The sequence below is a fragment of the Peromyscus leucopus genome, unplaced genomic scaffold (genome assembly GCF_004664715.2).
Source record: "Peromyscus leucopus breed LL Stock unplaced genomic scaffold, UCI_PerLeu_2.1 scaffold_66, whole genome shotgun sequence".
NCBI classification, from domain to species: Eukaryota; Metazoa; Chordata; class Mammalia; order Rodentia; family Cricetidae; genus Peromyscus; species Peromyscus leucopus.
In genome coordinates this window covers 172,178-187,663 of record NW_023505574.1, presented here as the reverse complement: position 1 = coordinate 187,663, position 15,486 = coordinate 172,178, and the positions used below count along the sequence as shown (strand labels likewise).

Below are 15,486 nucleotides of genomic sequence, written 5' to 3'. Positions count from 1 at the left end.
AGGAACTGGGACAGATATTCTCAACATGAATTTAACATTTTCAAAACTCTACACAAAGACAAAAAGAACTGAACCTCCATAGAAAATCACTGTGTTGTGAAGAAGCAGCTGTGCGTCAGCTTTAAATTCCTCGTAACTCCGGTATTTCCCCTCATTCACTTTCTGTGGGGGTAAAAGACAGAAGGACAAATGTGTTGTGAGTGACAGGACTTAGGGGGACACAACAGAATCTGTCCAGATGGCATCAGGACTCTTCCTGCTGCCCCCACCAGAAATGACAGGGCCACAAGTAGCACTGTGCCATTGTGTTAACTCCCACAGTGGACTTTCACAGCTGTCACACCTTCATCTGCAGCAGTGGTGGACTGCAGCAGCTGCCATATCATATCTGCAGTGGTGGTAGCCAGCTTGCTGCTGAGCTTCGTCAGAAAAAGCAGGACCACACATGCCTGCCCTCTTTCAACAGCTGGATGAAGACAGGAAAAGGAGCCCTTAGCCTCCACAGTAGTCACCAAACCTCTAAGACAGTGACTCTCAATCTTCCTAATGCTGTGACCCTTTAATACAGTTCCTCATGTTGTGGTGACTGACCCCTAACCATAAAATTATTCCATTGCTACTTCTTAACTGTAATGAATCATAATGTAAATATCTGATAGGCAACCCACAGGTTGAGAACCACTGCTCTAAGGCACAGACACTAGCTTGCAGTAAAGTTTGGAGTTCCTCTGTAGACCAAGGCAATGCACAGCTTTCTCTTCATGGATGAGACACAGAAAAGGACTCCTTCAATGCACTCTCTGTAGCTCTACTGTTGGTAACCAAAGAGGATTACAGAATAATTTGGAGGGCTTTTCCCTCCTTGTAGAAAGGAGCCCAAACTTTTTTCAAGTAGTGTGTGTATATAGCTAAGCTACTTGGAAACAGCAAGAGAGCATTTCTGAATTCCAGTGATCTTGGCCTAAAAATGGCTTGGAAGGCCAAGGCAAGGCCTCTAAAGAATGCTCACACCCCATGCCCCTCCCGTGTGCCTCACCTCTTTGCTCCTGCAGCTTCTTTCCTGTATAACTCTAGTTCAACTGCCCTTCCTTCAGTGAAGATTCCCATTTCTCACATCAACACATCACACGTGAAGTTACAGGCCATGTGGCACATCCCAGCTTTGATGCCTGCCTTCCTCCTTACATTCCTGCCTCTGAAAAGCTTAGGTACATCAGCCTGTACAGGGCCTTGTCCAGTCTAAGTACTCCTTACAGCACCCCTAAAGTGTTTCCTGTTGAGTTATGCTCTGAACCATGATTCATATTTTGGATTTTAAACTGATAAGATCATAAAAATCTTGTCTTTCTATTAATTTTCCTTTCAGGACTTCTCATTTTGTGCAAGGCCAAAGTATTAACCAGCTAGCATCAGCCCATTTCACAGGGAGCCTTACAGGATCCAGAAGCCTCGGGGAGGATGATGGCAGTCGGGTCTAGAGGGTTTTTGGCGGGAAGGAACTATAGAGCCAAGCACAGGGTGTGTGGTGGTGGTGCGGCTGTGTCTTCACATCCTCATACCTTATATTGTAGCACAAAGACAAGACCAAAGCCAAGATATATGGGCAGCGCAAGTTGGACTTGATGGGTTTTTTTAAAAAGGAGGGTATAAAGTTGGGTGGGTGGAAAGAGGGTTAGATGTGGGAGGAGTGGGGGAGACAGTGAACATAGTCAAACTCACTATTTGCCATTCTCAAATATATAAGAATAATTCTTTAGATTTAACTCTAGTTTCGTTCTTTTATGGTTTCCCAAGATACTAAATCGATTCTACATCCTAAGTTTGTCCTAAAACTCCCAAGCACACTGCTAAAATAGAAAGGCATGTTCAGAAATCATACTGTATATACAAAATGTCAAGCTGCCCAGGCTGGAATATCTTCCTGTAATCAACAAATATCAAGAAGCTAGCTGTCAGTGGTGGAAAGCCGGGTCTTTTAAAATTTGCTTAGAAAGCATGAATACACAAAATCATGACACCACAGCCACCTCCGCTGTGCACGACTTCCTCTCTAACCTGACAGTTAAAGACAAACAGACAGGAAATAAGAGGAGCAGTTACCTCTTGTATGGTAGGGACGTCAACAGCTGAATGGACCAGCCTCCGGTACATGGATGTTTACTGTCCTTTCCTTTTTTTATTAAGGTCTATAGCCTAAAAGGGTGTTAAATACATAAAAGGACATGTAAAGCATCAATTCCTAAAACTCAACATATCTTATAATCTCACAAAGATGTCTTTTATAATGAATGGAAAATGTGTACAGTTAATGTAATGTGCATTCTTCAAGGTTTGACAGAACAGCTGTTTGAGAAATTCATTTCACTTTTATTAACAATAACCAAGCAAATGTTTATATTGATAAATTAATTTTAAACTGTGTTTTAACTGAATGTCATCAACAAAATGCTTATGTCTAACAAAACAAACACAGAGTCCAGTCAGTACAAAAACATTGAGTTGTAGAAATGAATAAAACAGCAACCAAATTTGGTAGTACAGGCTATAATCCCAGCACTCAGGAGACTGAGGCAATAGGGTTACAAATTCAAGTCCATTTCTGGGCTACATATTGAGACCTTTGTCTTGGAAACCAAGTTAGACCAAAGCAAATATGCCTGCAGAAGTTGCTATGGTTCCAGTGTGAGAACACAATGCGAAGAGCCAGAGCAAAGCAAGCCTGGCAAGATGCCAGGAATCAGCACATCACTCACCCGCTCCTTCATGCGGGAGACAATGAACCTCAGGTAGGTGCCCATCTCCTGCTTGTTTGAATGCTTCTTCTTAATGCTCTGGGGAGAAAAGAAGAGGCAAACAAGTCCATCATTTATGTGTCCATGGGTAAAAGGCAGGAAACTAAAAAGGACTAATACTTTGTTAGATTAATTCCAACATCTGATAAAGTCTGTGGTATTGCATAACATGAGTAAAATTTCTCTCATAAGAGGGAATTAAAAATATGTTGTCCTTTGAAATAATGCTTAAGAAATGAAAATTTTATCTTTTTCTTGGTATTTTAAAACCTCAAAGCATTTTCTGATAAAGAGAAATAATATATGTAACAGAGAATCTCTAAGTTTACTAAAGTCAGTGGTTAAAGTCTTTTAGGAACACTGTAAATTGATAATACCAAACAATTTCAATATGTCATATTTTTTAAAACATTAAAAATAATCTGTTGATGAATGTGCATAGTGAGTACACTAACATATCTGTTTCTCATGCTATAGACATGTTTATCTCATATGCCAGATTAATGGAATAGAAATGACTGTAATTAGAATTGATTTATCTCTCGAGAAAACTGGATTTCACATTTCATGTCCTTTCTAGACAGCTAAGATACTAGGACAAATGTCCCTTTGTCAGAACAAAGGCACATGCTAGGCCAAAGGCGGCACTGTTACATCATACTGCAGAGAGATGAATGGGTCTAGCTCTATTTTAATGGATGTCACAACTTTTCAGCCACTAGATTTGATGATTTTCCACAGTTAATATCATTTCTACTGGAAAGCTTTACACACAGGAAGTTATTACACACAGAAAGTCATTTTAATATGCTAAGCTGGAGAGAAAAAATATTTTCAGATTCGTTACATATGCATATTAAAATATCTAATAAAAAGTTGACAATTTACTATCTAGAATAATCTCAGATATTCTTTCATTTCTTGACTAGGGCCTCATTATATAGATAAGATTGGCCTGGAATTTGCTATGTAGCTAGCCTGGCATTGGTACTCATCTGGCTGAGTGCTGGTTTATAGCATGTGTCATACTTTGCTCAGACATTTACCACTTAAGACCTAGCTTTCCTTCTATTTATGTTTCTCACCTGGACTTTTGGCAAAGAGAAGGCACACTCAATGTTTCCCCTCTCAGCCCGATGGACTATGCCATCATCTAACACAAACAGATGGTAAGTGGTTAGATACAGGGGTGAAGAGGGAGACAAGTGCCTCTTTTCCCAGCATGCAGGAAAACAAGTCTACATCCTTTAAAAAGAAGGGAGCATGGAAACATGTGCTCCTAGCCAGGTGCCCTGTCTGGTCTGCTCTACACACCATGGACACACTATTAGCACTGCTGAACTCAAATGAGAAATGTCCATACAGTCATCTACAATAGCAGCAGATACCTGACAGAAGTCTTGAAATGCTGTTGGCCAGATTACAGTCTATAGGCAGGTAACTCGTTTCAAGGAAATACACATTCAACCCTTCATACAGTACTAAAATACACTCACTGAATACTGAACCTAGCCTTGCACAAACCAAACTTCTGTCCTCTTTGCACCCTCCTTTGAGTTACTCAAGCCCGACTGGGCTGTCTGTGGTCACCTGACTGGCAACAGTGGCCTCGGCTCTTTGAACTCCAAGCACCTATGTTCTAAACATAAACCAATGGTATGGTTCACTCTATTGGCTTGAACCTAAGCTCTTTTGATGCCAGGGCTGCACAAAATAAAGCAATACAATTTTTTCCTATGTGCAAAACTCAGATGGAACTGGAATATCACTACAGCTAAAACATCTCCACTAGATTCTTCTGTCTCTAAAACACTTTGTAACAACATGGAAATCATACTGAGGCTCAGGGAACTCCTTCTCCCACTTGCTCCATCATCACCTAGCTTCAACAGAATCTGAGTTAAGTTCTTTCTGGCTTTATCTGTGTGGTCAAGGCTACTGATCTGCGCAGGCACACACAGAAACATTCCTGGGAAAAGAACGGAGTGTGGCGCTTTCTTGGAATGAATACACAGTAGGACAGAGGGTGACAACTAGTTTTTACACTGTGAAAGTTTGTTTGCAGCCAGGTGGCTGGAGGATTTAAGTGCAATTACAAGTGCAGATCTAATAAGCCCAGGGAAGTAACTATTCCAGAAGAGTGTGACAGGAAATAGCTGAATGGCTTCCCCTCCTTAACTATGCCCAGTGGAAACTGGCCAAATGCTTTAAATACAACCTTCATATATTATTCCAAGAAACTCTAAGAAGAACTTGCCTGAGTTGTTTCTTTGGTTTAGACATTCTACTTTAGTTTATCACATGAAAACCAGCTAGAAGCCTTGAGAAATGATGCCAGTGTCCATTTCTATGAAGTCCTAGAACAAGTAAACTCTCCAGTGACAGATGATGGGAAGGGACAAGAGCCAGCTGTGATGAAACATGCCCCATGTGGTCCTCAGATGCCACACAGGGACCTGTGTGTGACCTTCTAACATAAATCTTTCCTTCAGTGACAACTGCCAATGTCTATAAGCCACTCACAGGATTCTGATGGAGCTGGATGAAGGACAAGACTTAAGTGGTCACAGTCTATATGCTGTCCTGTGTGACCTACTGCCTAGGGTCATTAAAAAACAAAACAAAAACCAAAAACAGTAGGCACATACTGCGGCAGCAATTGAAATTTCACTTTTTGCTGCCCTACTGAGTAAGTGTGAAGTAGTGAGTCTTCAAAAGCTCCTTTGGAAGGTTACTTCACAGGCCACCTGAGTCTTTTTTTTCAATCCTCACCCAGCTTAGGTCTGCTGCTCATAAAAGGAAGTGCTCCTCTCACTCTGTACACCAAATCACTGCGGAGGTTGGTTATATTTTAAGCATTTGTGGCTTCATTTTAGCTACTGTGTCCTCAGCCATATGGGACTGACCCAAAGCCATATGGGATTTCACAGGCAAACCAGATCAGTTTGTGGAGTGTGTAGTTTTCACTGGAAACTCCAGCCCTCTTTTCTGTTGACGAACAGGGAACTCTGTTCCAGATCCTGAAGCTGCTGTCCAGCCTTCTGCTGCACATACCCACTCCTGCTGGTCACTGTTTGCTGCTAGCGACCACAGAGCTGTGTCTGGACCCAGAGAGTGATGGAATCTCTCTCCCACAAAAGAGGGGCTTCTCAACAGAAGCAGAACCTCTCTCAGGGATGTATGAGAACAAAATGTGGGCTGCAGAAATTTTTATACCTGAGGGGCTTGTAGGTTTTCTCCCATTACCAGGTATAGTACAGATTTACTATTTCATGAAAGAAATGCACAGAAGCTGTGTGTGGTGGCACATGCCTTTAATTCCAGGACTGGGAGACAGAGGCAGAAGATCTTTGTGAGTTTAAGGAGAGCCTGGTCTACATAGGAAGTTTCAGAAGGGCAGCCAGGACTGTATAGAAAAACCTTTGTCTCAAAAAACAAAAGAAAAGAAAAATCCACAGAGCAAGACTTCTGGGTAGCTTTAGGAAACAGACAGAGCTGCCCACTAAGGCACAGACACAGTGTGGAGTGTGTGACCATTAGGCCATGCACAAATCTAGATAGTCTGAGAAAAGCTACTCCAACCCGTGGAGGAACAGCTTTCAAAGTAAGCATGACTGTCAGAATCACTAAACAGACAGCTCCTGACCAGGTCCAAGTACTGCTGAGCCCAACACACAACAAACACAAAAAACACACACCCAAGTCAGAGTGCCACCTATCCCAACACACTACACACACACACACACACACACAACACACACACCTCAACTCCTTCATGGCTTTGAAGATTATGCTTGTTATCACTGGCAGGCCTTAGCCTTCTTCAATTAAAATGAATTAAGAATCCATGGGCATGGCCTTCCTGGTCAAGAGCCCAGTCCTGCCTATTTTATCAAAACAGCACTAACACAAAGAGCGATTAAAGGATAACTTAAGAGTTAGTTCTCTCCCTCCACCACGTTAGGTTCTAGAGATGGAAACAGCTCCCTAAGCTTGACAACTGAGCTCTCTTGCCAGCCTTCCCTTTCTGCTTTGTGCCAAGGCACACCCAACCACTTGTTCTGTTCTTAAGAAGGAAAGCATGCAGACAGTGAGACCTCTGCCTGTGTATTCCACATCCCTCCCACCCTATACCATGTATTTTACACTGTGGACAGGAGGAAATGATATACTTTCTGTTCCTCAACACTACAAAAACTAAAAGTTTTGCTTCAGATCATACCCATCTGTACAGGAGTCAGCCTAAGTGCTCCCTTCTCAGATCTTGAGCATTATAATAAGCTTCATGGGGCTCAGTGGTTTTATTTATTACGAGTTTTTATCCTGGTAAGGACCTGGTTTGATTCCAAGGACCCACATGATGGCTCCACAACCATCTGTAACTCCAGTTTTAGGATATCCAATGCTTTCTTCCAATCTCTGTGGGTTCCTAGTATGCATGTGGTGGGTGTACAGACATACATGCAGCAAAACACCCATATGTTACTAAATAAAAATAAATCTAAAAAGTTCAGTTAAGTGCTAACCAGCCTCTGAAAGAGAAGTCACAAGAATCTAATACACTACTGTCCAAAACATGTCACACAGGCATCAGTCATTTCCAAGCCTGTTTACTGTAAAACTGTTACATTCACCACAGAAATGCAATATAGTAATCATGCTACTTCTTTTTTTACAGGGGTGGGCTTAGGTAGCTTCTACAGTGATTAGATAACTATATGCAGGATTTTACAGTTTCCGTCTTGGATTTAATTTGAACAGCTTCTTCATTTTTCAGAATTCTCGTTGCTTTTTTGTATGGCTAAGCCCATACCAAGCAACAAAGTCACCTGATGACAGTACATGGTTCAGGCAGCATCATGTTAAAAGTAAATTTCTGCTTCTGTTTTAATTAAATTTATAGGATGCTGGTGTCTTTAAAAACAAAAATGTGACCAATGTTCATTATTTTCAGTATGATGATTACTTACCATTAAAAAAATAACGTAAAAGTCAAACTGACAAGGCTTTTGAATCCCCAGTTGTGGTTTTATCCAACAATGTAATAAGCCAAATCGAGCCAAATTAAAAAGTCCAGGTTAATGAGCAAAGCATTCCCAGGTGACCTCAGGGGAAGGAGAAATCACACGGCTGCTCCCAAGGAGGGGCCTTAAATACCCTGTAGGCAGGTATTTGAGCAGCTCTGGAGGAAGAGCCACTACTTGGTGGGCTTTCTGAGGGCGGGGTCTGGAAAGGGAGGAGTGGGGCCCAAGCAAAGTTCCCAGCTAAACACAAATCTCCATTCTACATTTGTTAATATGGAGCTTGAAAGCAAAGGTATTTACTTTAGGGTAAAGATATTAATAAATTGCTCATATTCATAAAAGTGGACTAACCAAAGAACAAGAGTAGCTATTTCAAAGCAGATACATAAAAAAAATTTGCATATAAACCACTTTCATTTATCATTTGGTCTCATTTCATTGTGAACATTAATTGCATATCACTCTACTTCAGGAATTAGAAAAACACTATATACTAGCCACATCCCCAAAGCATGCAAGAAGTACAGATGCAACCACCAACTCTTTCCGTGAGACAGCTTCCAAGTGCCTCAACACTGTAGTCAGTGTGGCTTACCAAAACCAGTACTCTGAGCAGTCAGTGACTCCCTGATGCTCCCCCATGTAGACACTTTGTGGTTAGTTTGAATAGTAAACAAATTCTGTTCCTTTGATTTCCATCTACCTAATGGGCACACTGCAACCTGGCTGGGACAGAAAAAGCAGCAGGGGCTGGCTTGACATAGGACTTAAACGTTAATTTTAAAAGGCTGGTGCCTGAGGAAGCCAGAGACACCAGGTGCCCTGGAGCTGGGAGTTGCAAGTGGCTATGCTCTGCCTAGATGAGTGCTGGGAATTGAACCTGGATCCTCTGAAAGAACAGTATATGCTCTGAAACACTGAGCCACGTCTCCAGCTCTTTACTAAGTTCGCTTCTCAAGTCTTTGTCCATTTGTTTGGTAAAACCTGTCCCTTCTGTGCACATTCAGAAAAGCTTGGGAGACTTTGAAAGCCATTCCCACAGGCCCGAGGCTTAAAAGGAGTTTTCTCAGACCTCAGTGGGTCACATGATGCAACCTAAGAGTGCTTTATAACCCACGCCCAGGACATATATATGATGATGATATTCTCCAACGACCATCTTTTTTGTTTTCTTATCTGTATTTCCTATGCTGCCATAATTTACTACTGAGCTACATTCATTCACATGCAATTCACACACAAACATAAATTTTCAAGAGAAAAATGCCACGTGGATATTTGAGAAGGGACAAATATTTTCCAGTTTTTAAAAGACATACTGTTAACAATTGTATCTTTGTTGCTTAAGAGGATCTCTCACTCAAAAGCAGTGTGTGAATATATGTGGAGTGTGTGTATATAGTGTCTAGTGTCTGGTGTGTGATGTCTGGTGTAGTGTGTGGTGTCTGATATGCTTGGTGTGTTGTGGTGTCTGGTGTTTTGTGTGTGTGTGTGTGTGTGTGTTTGTGTTTATGTGTGTTAATAGTAGTAGTAGTATGTTTGTGTGTGTGTTTAGTAGTAGTAGTATGTAATGTGTGTGTTAATAGTAGTAGTAGTATGTTGTGTGTGTGTGTGAGGGTGTGCGCGCATGAACACTACATGAGATGTAGAGTGATGTAGAGCTTAGTCAGATGAGGTGATGAATAGTTATGTGGCACTGTTATTATCCCTTGTGGGCAAAATCACAGAGCGGTATTCCATCTGAGGCCCAGATACAAAGATGAGAGCAAGGAACTCACCATGACTTCTCATTTTTCCTTCCTGAGACTCACTGACTATGCAAGCATGGTCACACTTGGTGTCCTCACTGCTGCCCATGGCACATTATAGTCACAGATGAAAACTGTATGAATTTAAACTGGCACTTACATGAATCTACAACTTATCCATGTCAAAAACAAAAACAAAACAAAAAACAAGACAAAACAAACTGCACCCATAGAGGAGGGTGAACACAGTGAGGGGAGGAGGAAAAGACAGGGCCCACTCTGGAACCCGGTCTCTGTCATTCACTGGCAAGTACCAAGTGTCTGGGAAGGAGACATTTCACTCACTTGATGGTTCTGCTCCCCTTGTTAATGTTCTGATACTTTATGAGGTACTAGAGAGCAAATGTCACACTCTCAGATATTAAAATCACTGCTCTCACAGAGAGGGCTTGCTACAGAATCTGTACACTGGGAAGAGAAGGTCTGTGCAGACCATTCCTTTAGAATTCTTAAAGTAATAGCAGAGTCTGACGAGGAGACAAAGGCTAGAGCACTCTGACGAAGGTGACATTTTATACTGGAAGATGCTTCTCTTGGGACTGTACAGGGTTCAGAATATAACTTTTGAAAAAAATACAGTCTGCTGTGGTAGCCAGAGCTACATGTTGCTGGAGGCTCACACTGGATAGCACCAGAGACACTACCACCACCACCACCACCACACCACCACCACCACACCACCACCCACCACCACCACCGAATGCCAGGGAACACTATGCAAAAGGCAGTGTGGTGCCACCCTAGCAAGTGGTTGTGTAGTTTTAATTACAGACCTTGCCTGTATGTTAAAACAATGCTCAAAAGTTCCTTATTAGGATCTCTAACTATCCTATATTTTTCCCAAACTTTAAGAGGAAAAAGTAGACTGGAAAGTTGATTCTGACTGTAACCATAGTTCCTGATTTTAGTCTGATGATTCCCAATTCTCTTAGTCCAAGAATAATGTTCACAGGTATCACTCCAAGAGTCCTGTGATTTTTTTTTTCTCCCCAAAGCTTACAGGCTAACAAGAATGTAGTGCACGCACAGACACAGACACACACGCCTACACAAACCCTGACACCAAGAGGTACATGACTTTGCAATCTGGAAACGACATACCCACGTGAAGTGAACTGAAAATGAGACACCTGACGAAGTCCAAAGGGTCAATGAAAACAGCTGCTGTGCGCTGTGATGTGAGTGGGCGCTCTTTGAAGGGCAAATGGTCATCTTAGTAAATATATAATGTCTATACTTATATTTGAATTGTAGTCAGTGAACCTCATCTTAAAAAAATGAGAATGACCAGAAAGAATCAAGCATATACAACAATACAATACACACACATGCTTTTTCAAAAAGTACCATGAACTATGTTGTGTTTTTAAAGGTACTTCCTTTATGTAAATAAAATCTTCAAAGGAGTTTTTCAAAACAGGATTTTTTTAAAGTTTTGCTTAGTAAATTCATGATCATTTTGTGAAATAAAATGTAAATCAGCTTCATGAAGAAATAAATAGTGAACACAGTCTTCAGAAGCTGAAACTGGGTATGATTTCAAACACAGCAATGTGAAGGTCATCTTTGACAAGCTGTCAGTGGAGAAAGACGGGCGGCACATGAATACACATTTATAAGAATTGGTCAGGTGAGGGACCTGTGGCTTTTCTCTACTGTAAGGTGTACAAATAGGATGTCTAGGACACAGCTGATTGGAGACAAGCTGACTGTATCAATAGTGCATGTCACTCACACACAAAACACATATGCACAACACAAGAAGCATGAAGAATATTCACCTACAGAAAAGGAATTCTATGAATTTGCTTTTCTTATTTTACTTTTAATTCTTTACAACACAGTTTTTAAAAATTATTTAAAAATATTTTCTATTATTAGTAAGTTCACAGGAACGAATATATAAGGGTGAGGATACTTTTCTCAAAGTAAAATCTACTTAGATATGCATGGGCTATTCTTTAAAAACAATTAGCTGTGTCTGCAAAAGACACATCCAGTGTTTGGAAAGCAGGCATCTAAAGGGGCATTCTTGGCCATGCAAGATTTCTAAAGTAATCTGAAAACTGGGAAATTACTTTGGCTGGAAAGGTGCACATTGTCTTCTCAACCTTCAGACATGAGACACAAGTGACTAGTGTGACAGTACAGTTCACAGTGGGGAGAGAGCAGTGTTTCCAAACCCCTGGGACCTACGGCAGAAAGTCTTTCAGCTCCCTACCAGTTATTAGAGCATGTTTTGCTTTAAACTTCGATTTTTGTAAGGATGATTGACTTTTGTCTGCTATTTTTGCTGACTGGAAATAAGGTTCTTTTCTACAAAATTCTTTGTCTGTATACGTAACTATCCTACTTAACTGTCCAACATTCCACAGAGGGAAAGAGACTGGGAAGTTTTATTCTAATTGGAACCACAGTTCTAGAGTTTTCGTCTGTGAACCCCACCCACACTTTCTTAGTCCAGGAATATTTCAATAGGGATACTCATTTGTTAAATATTAAAGAAGGCTTTTATTGAAATTTTGTTTTAAAAACTAAATTTCACCCGATACACATTTAAAATTCCATTACAACTTTCAGGTTATTGTTACTTTTCATACTAGAAAAAGAATCATTAGCAATTACCTTTTCTTGAACATAACTATTAATCAACAGAACAGACCTAACTTAACAAATGATGGTTTTCTTTGGAGGCTTCAGAGATGAAGGTAAAATTCCCTACACTCAACCTCAAACACAGGCTTTCTGAGTCTTCCTGGAGGCTAGTTCATATACTATACTATACATAGACAGTTTAGTTTTTTTTTTTTTATGTGACTTACAGTATCATTTGCATAAGTACAATTATATCCTTGTATCATAAACACATCCAAACTGAACAAGGGGAAACAAAAGAAAAAATGGGATGAGGTGGCCATGCATTTGAGTCAATTGACAATGAAATATTAAAAAACAAAAACAAAACAAACAACAACAAACCTAATCAGAACCCAGCAGAGCAACTGTGAATGAGAAACAGAAACAGAACCCTCATGCATACTATTTTCTTTAAAGTATGATTCCTTTTCTATCTCTTATATAAATAATGTAAAACCCTGACTACGGTCACCCTGCCTCAAAACTCTCAGTCTTTTACTTCAGTTCCTTCTAGGAAGTAAGAACTGAACATCACCTGTAACAACCTGAAGGTGGGGTGGGTCTCCCGCTCCCTTGTTCCTGGTGTTCACTGGTGTGCTTTCACTTTTCCCTCTCTCAGGGATGAGGTACAAGGGATTGAATCCAGGCTCTCCCACATGCTAGGAGAACTGGTCAGGAATCTACTGCTGAGCTATATATAGAAGTCATCTTTAGGTTTTTTACTTGCTTGCTTGTTTTTGCAGACAGGACCTCTCTTGATTTTCTAGTTTGGCCCTGAACTTACTCTGTAGCTCAAGCAGTCCTGAGTAGCTGGATTAGAGGCCTATGCCACCAGGCCCACCTCTTCCTCTTGAGAGATCAAGTTTTTACTTCCTAGAATATAAGAGAGATGTATTTGCTTTTAAGAGGCATGATCCAAATCTGTGAAAACAGAACACAAGTGACACCAGTCCCTGCTCAGAATGGTGACCTGCATGTCTGTACTTAACTCCACGTGGGTATCACGTGCTGATGAAGATCTAAAAGAAATCTACACCCTCAGCTTTGACACTGATGCAGCCAGATTTATTGATTGATACTGTCTCACTTTTCCTGATAATTCACCTGAAACAGGTCTCTAATGTTGTCCCAGTTGCTTTTTGTATACTTCTTAAGCTAAGTGGGCTCAGGTAATCAAGACCTCAGTTCCCAAGGGAGACTGGATAGAGAGCCATTTAATTCAAGCCCTCCTTACAAAGTAACAACTAGGTGAGAGGTGGGCTCAAGTAATTCAAGGCCTCAATTAGTAAGGAAACTCTGGGTGAAGTGGGCTCAGGTAATCAAAAACCTCAGTTACTAAGGAAACACTGCACCAAGTGTGCTCAGGCAACCAAGGACTCGGTTACTATGGAGGATGGGTCTGGACATTCACTGATCATGCCCAGATGAAATCTTTGACTGATGTTTTAAAGAGGAGAAAATAACATAAATAAAATTTTGAGAAATTAAACATTCAAATTACTAAAGCATTATTTAAGACATACTCAGAATCTGAACTCACGGTAACTGGGACAATGTTATGATTCCAGCTAAGTTGCTGAGTAATACAAATTATAAAACAATAGGCGTGCAACCAAATAAGTTCGTACCATCACCATCAGTGCCCTGTGAAATGCAGTATTTAGTCAGCACACATCGCTCATAATGCAGACGCACTACAATCTCACATCATGCCATATTCTTCAGTGAGAAAAATGAGGGAAAATTATTGTGCAAATATGTATTTTACCAACCGCACAATGCATTTTACAAGTAATTGGAATTCTTAATATGCAAATGTCCCATCCTTCCACCCTCCACATAAAATATAAGCAAAAAAAAAAAAAAAAAACTAAGTTTCATGATGACAGAAAAAGTAACTTCCACAGCTCTAAGACAGGAAGCTCATCACGAATACTCCAACACTCTGCCTTTTTGCCATGTGTATTTTCAGTGCATCAACTCTGCCACAAATTACAAGATCATTATTGAACAGAACTCCATGTGGCAAGTAGTTCATATTTTTAAAAAGCTATCCTTTAAAGCAGTCACATAATCTAGAAATAGGTGTACAGTATGGGAAGAGAAGATATTTTCATGTGACTAAAATTCTCTGAAATGTAAACCTGAAACATGGGGTATGCTTTGTATGTGCATTTATGAGCTGTTGTGTTCATTTGTCACAGTAATTTCAGCAGATAACCCCCACCCTCCAGGATTTATCATTCACCTGGCAAGACCACCTGGGTATCTTAGGACACTATATTCATAAATTTCAACCTCTGACCAGCCACATGAAAGCTCATAGGTACTCACCCTGCAAACTGGGCACTGCCAGTGACTACTGCTGTCTCTAAGCCTGAACTCATCAGACAAAACACTTGGAATGATACACACGAAAACACAGGTCACATATCAACACCTCTCCAGGCAAATGGCATTCAAAACAATACCAGCATGAGTTTCTGTTTCCCAGTCCTACAAAAAAATACAAAATAATTTCGTATGATATTTTGTCAATATCTTCAATAACTAACAACAAAATTGAAACTAAAGTCCATCACAAGTTAGGCATTATAAACAATTTTAAGACATTTAATGTGTTAAAAACAAGAGAGAAAATATCTAGAAATTGACTTCTTTAAAACTTGGATTCTCTCCTATGTAGTATCAAACACTCAAAATACCTTAACGTGATCTGATAGCAAACAGCTCCAAAGTGGAATTATGCCCAAGCCAACCCCAGGTCTAAAATTATCTTTCATTTAAAATACAATATACGGAATGGGTCTTTTATCAAGCTAGTGCCCCATACACTGGCAGTTAATATTTCAACAGACAAACCTGTGTTTTGTCCTGGCTTTTTACGATATAAATGAAGTGCTCCATTACTGCGTGGGCAGGGTGCCATAGTCCAGTGGTAGACTCACTGTGATTGTCTCTCATCCACAGATTTGATGCTTTAACTGAAAATAACACTAATCAAAATGCCCAAGTTCCGACCAGGTTGCCAAATATTCAGTGGTTGTTGATTAGAAAAATAAATTGATGGAAACTAAGTTTAGTCACACTATTCTGAAAGAGACTGATTACCGATGGAAACAGAAGGAAGACAGGCTCGCTCTCAATGTGGGTGGTCCTTTTAGCAATCAAACAACACAAAGGGCTTCTTCAAAAAGCATTGTCACGGGTCTTCTGACTAGTGAG

General features: G+C 40.5%; 1 pseudogene; it reads right to left on the bottom strand.

The window, feature by feature from the left end:
• LOC119087261 overlaps positions 1-15,486 on the bottom strand; it is a 141,707-nt pseudogene that overhangs the window by 10,195 nt on the left and 116,026 nt on the right.